This window comes from Rhinopithecus bieti, unplaced genomic scaffold, assembly GCF_001698545.2.
Source record: "Rhinopithecus bieti isolate Rb0 unplaced genomic scaffold, ASM169854v2 scaffold_13029, whole genome shotgun sequence".
In the NCBI taxonomy this organism is placed as follows: domain Eukaryota; kingdom Metazoa; phylum Chordata; class Mammalia; order Primates; family Cercopithecidae; genus Rhinopithecus; species Rhinopithecus bieti.
The window spans coordinates 2,223,946-2,230,792 of record NW_016807982.1 but is presented as its reverse complement, the minus strand read 5'-3'; the positions used below and the strand labels follow the sequence as shown (position 1 = coordinate 2,230,792).

General features: G+C 44.1%; 1 long non-coding RNA gene across 1 annotated transcript in view; it reads left to right on the top strand.

Annotated features, from left to right (window-relative positions):
• Positions 1-1,719, top strand: part of LOC108537241 (uncharacterized) — a 75,295-nt gene extending 73,576 nt beyond the window's left edge. The window contains exons 2-3 of the long non-coding RNA XR_001887733.1: positions 448-615; positions 1,381-1,719. This is a non-coding gene — a long non-coding RNA (uncharacterized LOC108537241). The remainder of the gene's footprint in view (positions 1-447; positions 616-1,380) is intronic.
• Positions 1,720-6,847: the final 5,128 nt, after the last annotated feature.

Genomic DNA, 6,847 nt, shown 5'->3' with positions numbered 1-6,847 from the left:
AAAAAAAAAAAAAAAAAAAAAAAGAAAAAAAAAGAAAATGTTAGCCAGGTGGACGAGAATTGCTGGTGAAGAGTGTTTCATTTGAGGAAACTGTGTGAAAAGACACAGAGGTGAGAGAGGGAATGGCATGGTGGAAAGTTGGGTGGGGTGGTGCGTGTGCACATGCACCGTGCAAGTGTGCATGGGTGCCTGTTGGAGGTGAAGGTGAGATGAGGCGGGAGAGGCAGGCAGGGGCCAGGATATGCAGGGACTTAGAAGCCATGTGAAAGAGTTTTGACTTGCACATCACAGGCATGAAATAAATGAGAAAGTGAGTGGGAGTTTCAGTGGCGGAATGGCATGATTAGATTTATAATTTAGAAAAATCACACTGGCTGCAGTGTGGAGAACGGAGGGAGGTTGGTTTATGAGACTCCATGACAAAGTCTGCTTCATTTCTTTCCCCAGGCAACCGGGATCCTGCCTGGGCTTGAGCTCCAGCTGAGGCCCTACCGCCTTGTGTGGTTCTTGCTAGGTCCTCTCCTGAGGATTGGATCTGTCTTTAATTCTCAGCTGTTGACTCAGGTCCTGCTCACAATGGACAAGTGACCTCCAACCAGGATCCTGTCACTCCAGGTAAAGTCTCTGCATAGAGGGGACACATGTCCACATAGATTGGGTCTCTTGCATTCTGATATACTTGACTATTGGTCTGGGCCAAGCTTGAGATGGCTGTATATCTTTGGAACAATACAGTTTGGACCTTTGGCTATCACTTCTTGTGTAGTGGCAACCTTATTCATCTACTCATTTGTCTCAAACATTTACCAATTATCTGCTGTGTCCCCAGTGCTGTGCTAGGTACTGGGTACCTGGTGGTAAGCAAAGCCAAGATGGTTTCAGTGCTCATGGCATTGTGAGAGATGGCTCTTAAATAAAATAAGTACATTTCTATTAAATAAATAGAAGTTGTTCTAACTGAAGTTAAAGAAAAGAGTAAGATTCTGAGAGGGGATGTGCTTTAGGTTGGATGGTGCATCTGGCATCTCCATTGTGCTCCTCCAGGTCCTTCCTCCACTCTGGTCTCTGCCCTGGTGGGTCCACATCAGTGGATTCTCTTATGTCTGGCTTCTAATAGGGTTCAGCCAAAGCGGGTGGTCAGCCAGAGATTAGAGGGTGAGAGGAGAGTGAGGTTGGGATATTTACTCCCCTAGCTTTCTCCCTGGCTTGTTACCCTGGGCTGGCCACATTCTTTGTCCTGCTCCTTCATGCTTCTGGGCTGGGGTGGTTCTGTCCTCTCCCTGGTGGTACCCCTTTGTCTCGCTTCTTGCCTTCATGCATAGTCCTTTTAGAAACCTCCTTGAATTATCCTAATGTGAATATGCCATTGTTTTCTGCCAGGACCCTGATGGATACAGATGGCAATAGAAAGCCTCTCTGAGGAAGTGACATTTAAGCTAGACTTTCGGGATGAGCGGGAGCCAGCCATGTGAAGAACGGGGGAGGAGAGACACTCCAGGCAGGAGGAAGTCGCGTGTGAAAACTCTGAGGTGGAAAGAGCTCACTGTTGTGTTCAAGGAACAGAGAGAAGGGCAGTGTGTCTAGAGCGCAGCGCTCGGGAGAGACAGCGTGAGATGAGATTTTCTGAATTTCATCCCGACCACACAGCACACAGCAGAGGAAGTGGTTGGCCTGCCCCCCGGGTCACCTCTCTCCTCATGCTGGCCCTTACAAAAGATAATAATACTGATAACTAATGCTTATTGAACACTTACTATGTTTAAGGCATTGTTTTAAATCAATTTCTATTAAATAAACAGTAATTGTTCTAACTGCAATTAAATAAAGGAATAAAGTTCTGTGAGGATAACAGCAGGAATGTGCTTTAGGTTGGATGGTGCGCCCGGCATCTCCATTCTGCTCCTCCAGGTCCCTTCTCCACTCTGGTCTCTGCCCTGGTGGGCAGACCTAGATGGTCCGCATCAGTGGGTTCTCCTATGTCTGGCTTCTAGAAAGGTTTAACCAAAGGCAGGGTCAGTAGGAGAATGCTTTGCATGCATTGATTCATTTAATCCTTCAACAACCCCAAGAGGAAGGTATTCTTAGCGTACACATTTTACAGATAAAGAAACTGAGGTTCAGAGAGATTGAGTAACTTATCCAAATTCCACAGCTTCGAAATGCAAGGGCTGGTACTTGAAATCACAGAGTCTGGAGCCAGGGAGCTACTCTTAATCACCCGCTATAAACACGTTTGCTAAGTCCTCAGCCCCCACTAGTTCTTATCTGACATGCCTCAAACATGCAGTGATTTCCTGTATTTATCAATCAACTCTAGTGGTTTCCCATACCTGTCAATTGTTTAATAAATTATGCATATTTTTTCTGTCTTCTCAAGTGTATTACAGCCTTCTCAAACACCTGGACAGAGTCTTTTAATTCTCCACTACCAGTAAAATTTTGTAAAGTGGTGAGCACACAAAAAAGTACTCAATAAATGCTTTTTGGATTCTTGATTTAAATTAGACAGTGGGTGTAAAGAAATAGTGCCTGGGAAATAGAAGGTGTTTAACAGATGGAACCTGTCACTGGTGCTTGCAAGGAAGGAAGCAAGAAGGAAGAAAAGTTAGTTTCCTAGGCAATCAAACATGAGATTGTTGGATGATCACACTAGGTCATCTCCTTGGTACCTACAGTTCAGGATCTTGTCTTAATCTAGGGCACTAAAGAGTAAATTAGGGGAGAACAGGATTGTTCTCCTAGATGTCAGCTGAATGTCATCATTTTTCTTTCGATAATCCAATTTATATCTACAGGTTTTGGGATCTTATTTATATTTTCAGCTGCATCTCCTCTTGGGATGATGAGTTCTGTAAATTCGTTCTCTGCTGTGTGAAGGAGCACTTCCTTTTATTGATCCAGAATTTACCTCCTGCAAGTTTCAAGTTTCAAGATTCCTTCCCTTCTTTTCCTTTATCTTTCCCTGGAACAAGTACCTGGGAATAGGTGAGCAATTCCCTGTGCTTTACTCCACCCTATACCTACCTATTCTTCATCCCAAGAAACCTAGTGGTTTTCTCTATTCTCACTGTCCTCCAAACTTTTCCTTTCATCTCTTCTTGGCACAGTGAAGACAGTAGATCGAACTTCCAAAAAGAACCTTCTTAAAAATGAAGGCAACCTGGACAGAAAAGAAGCAGACCATACACACACTGTTGGAACTGTCTGGTGGCCCAAGCTTAAGCCCCTTCATTGAAGCAGAGAAGTGCCTCCCGAGATCCCTGGTTCCCAGGCGCTGAGAGCACCATGCTTATTTTTCAAGTGATTGGCTTGCTCTCCACCTGATTTCCCTGCCTGTCCTTTGGCCAGGTGGTTGTCAGTGATCTTACTGTTTCCTTGTATAGCAAAATCTCACCAGCCATCTTGCCTCCTAAGAGAGATATTTTGACAGAAGAGACATTTTATGTTGACGATTTTGATGCTACCGGATCATAGTGGCTAGGTAAAAAAATTTTTTTTAATTGTCAAAATACTGTGTATTTTAGATATCTTTGAGCCTCTCTGCCCATGTCTCTCCCCATTCCTGACTTTTACCTGATCTGACCTCTACCCCAGAACTCTGCCCCTAGGCCAACTGTCTACCCTGTAAAATCAGCCAAGAGTGTGGAGCGAGGGAGGGGGAGTCGTGGGGTGAGGCTGTCCCTTCCAGAGGGTGTGGGTAGCGTAGGCAATAAAATAAGTCGTGTGTGTGTGTTTGTGTGTGTGTGTGTGTGTGTATGTGTGTGAGTTTCACACATTACTGGGTTAAAAGAACAGAAGAAAGACCATTTTTTGGTTTGGTCACATGAAGATGCCATTGGCACCTAAATGATTGTGTCCAAGTACCCACATCAGAATGTTGTTCACCATGGAACCAGCGATTCTCAAACCCTGGCTGCGCATTAGATTTTGTGGGAGACTTTATAAAAGCAAAGGAAGCCATGCCTCTCTCCTTTCTGCTCCCGTCCCCCTGCCCTCTGCCTTGAATCCAAGTAAATCACAATTACTTTCTGAAAACTCCCCAGAGGATTCTAAAGCACAGCTAGAGAAAAGAAGCACTGTCCTGATCACACATACAACCTCTCAGCACCCACACACCGTCTCTCAATCTGTCTTTTCCACAGCTCCAGTGACAGTCAATGGGTGGAGCTGAGAAGCCACGCTGAAGATTTGTCCAGAAGAATATTGATCTTGGGGCCCTGATCAATGAGCTCTGTATTATCACATTGTTTTTTTTTTTAAATTACTTTATTGTATTTTTAGTATCAAGTTTCATTTTCCAGTCTCAGGAACATGCCTGGTTTATGCCTGAGTTATAGGGCTCACTACAACTTATTTATTAATCCACTCATTTATTCATTCATTCATCTATTCACTCAATCACTCATCCACTAATTTACTTATTCGCTCTCCCACTCACTCATTTATCCCTCTGACCATCATATACATCTGTCTGTTTATTTACCCATTGGTTCATTCACTGATTCATTCATTTCTCCTGTTTATTCATTTGTTCATTAGTCCATCCGTGTACCATCATCTCACCCATTCATTCATCTGTCCTCACTCTTTCGGTCATTCATTCAATCATTGCTAATTTATTCACTTTTCTGACATTTTCTGACACTTTACAGATGAAGGCTCCTGAGCCTGGCTCTGGGGAAACACAAATGAATTACACTCACAATAAGGTTGCATTTAGAGGCTGAACTTACTTGTTCTCTGGGGCCAGAGAAGCTTGGTCTTTTGCTCTCTTTTGTGGTTAGACGCAGTGACTTTTGGTGGGAAACACTTCACCATCCTAGTGAAAAGTCTTTACAGTATAGGGACTCTCCCAGGACAGGACCAGAAGGCTTCCTTTGGACGGAAGAAATTGCTCTGCAGTGCAAGCTGGTGGGGAGGAATGGGAGAAGATGGGAGTGACACCTGATGTTTCCAGTTTAGGAAAAATCAGCTGTTTAGAGCTATGCCTTCTTATAATGAAGTTTTCTTTTGAATAGGAATAAGGAAAACAGGGGAAATATAATAAAAGAACTAAAATCGGCTAAAATGGCACAATGAAAGAAAATAGAGAAAAGATAAAAGCAAATTGCTGTAGTAAATATAGCATATAAAATAAATAAATACTCACCCTCAAGAGACCAGTGAGTCCTGGTGGGTGAGTTAAGTGTGACAAACCTGGGGCAGGTGAGGGAGAAGCTGGGCTATCTTCTAGAAGGGCCAACTTGTAGATTTGGGTTCCCTTCGATATTCTGTGGTTAGAGATTCAGGCTGAGAGTTCTTCAGAGAAAGGTCCTAATTCTTAATGCATGTGTTTCACAGAGAAATTCATTCATTCTTTCATTCTACAGATGTTTACAAAATGTGTGGCCCACTGTCTCCTTGCAGTTTGCCATTCAGTGGGGAAGGCAGACACTTGGACAAGTAGTTACATGTAGGGGTGATGGGTACCATAAGGAGGAAGTACAGGGAGCCATGGGAATGTCTAATGGGAGAAACCAATCTAAGGAGTCAGGAAAGTTTCCTGGAAAGTGGAGGTCTAAATGGTGACTTGAAGGTGGATGTGTGTTATGTAGTGAGGAAGAAAATGTGTGAAGGCTGAGGGTATGGGAAGGCATGGAATGAAAGCTCCCCTCTGTGGCTGGTATGTATGGTGTAAGGGGAGAGGGGCAAGAAAAAAGGCAACAACTAGAAGTGTCATTCATCCAGCAAACCATCACTAAGCATCTACTTCTGTATACTCCAGAGCTAGGAGTGTAGAATGTAAGGACAAGGGGACACAGTTTCTGTCTTCAAAAGCACCTGTTGTTCAGGGAGCTCAAATGGAATGGAGAACAAAGGAAGGGTTAAGAGAAAATTGTTGAGGTTGCCGTCCCTGCCAACACACTGACTTTGATGCATGACTCCCTGCTGTGGTTGAGGGAGGCACAACTTGCTTTGTTTCTTGGGTGCATTTTGCCTGGGTGGAAATGCCTCAACGCTGTACTTTTCCAGCCAAAGTGGCAGTGTTTTCTAAAGAGCAGCTAACTAGGCAATGTCACTGTGTGGTGATTTTGTCATAAGAGGGAGTAGCAGGAGGAGGACTGGGGATGGAGGGCATAGACGAGTTGTCCAGATCGGCTACATGGGCAGTAGAGCCTGGCAGGGCTGATCTCACCAGGAGTGGCCATATGGAGACACAGAAGGACTTCTGGGGTGTTTGAATGTTCAAGTGTGTGCAAAGTTGAGGTGCCACCAGAGAAAACCAGGTGGTCTGTTTCCCCCAAGGCCTTACAAGGTGCTGTTTTTCTTGGTGAATTCACCCATGCCCAGGCTTCATCTAGCCTTACATAAACAGTTTGGTCCATGCCCCAGAACTGATCAAACTTGGGAATGAATTCCAATGTACTTATGCCAGTGGACTTTATAAGGGTATGGCGTGCAATATCAGACCTCCTTGAAAAATATTACCACGTGAGGGAATGGCGTGGCTACTCATGTCCTCTGAACACTGAGCATTCTCTCTTTGTGGCCATGCCAAATGAGTAAAGTTACAATCAGAAGGTGTTTTCATGCATCACTCAGGGTTTAATGCTAGACACAGGAACTTTGGATATTTGAAGAAGAAAGAGATTTATTTATGATGAAGAATCAGGTGCTTCCAAAGTAGCTAGATGGCTTGGAGGACAGACTCTAAGTGGGGCCTCCAGGAATGATTCCTAGCAGAAGGGATCCATTGGGGCAGCTGTTACATTTGATTTAATCTGGATAGCAAAAGATCAGGAGGTTGAACCTGAAATAATTGAGGTCAAATGTACAAAGCTATAGCTGTGATCTAGGGCTCAGGAGT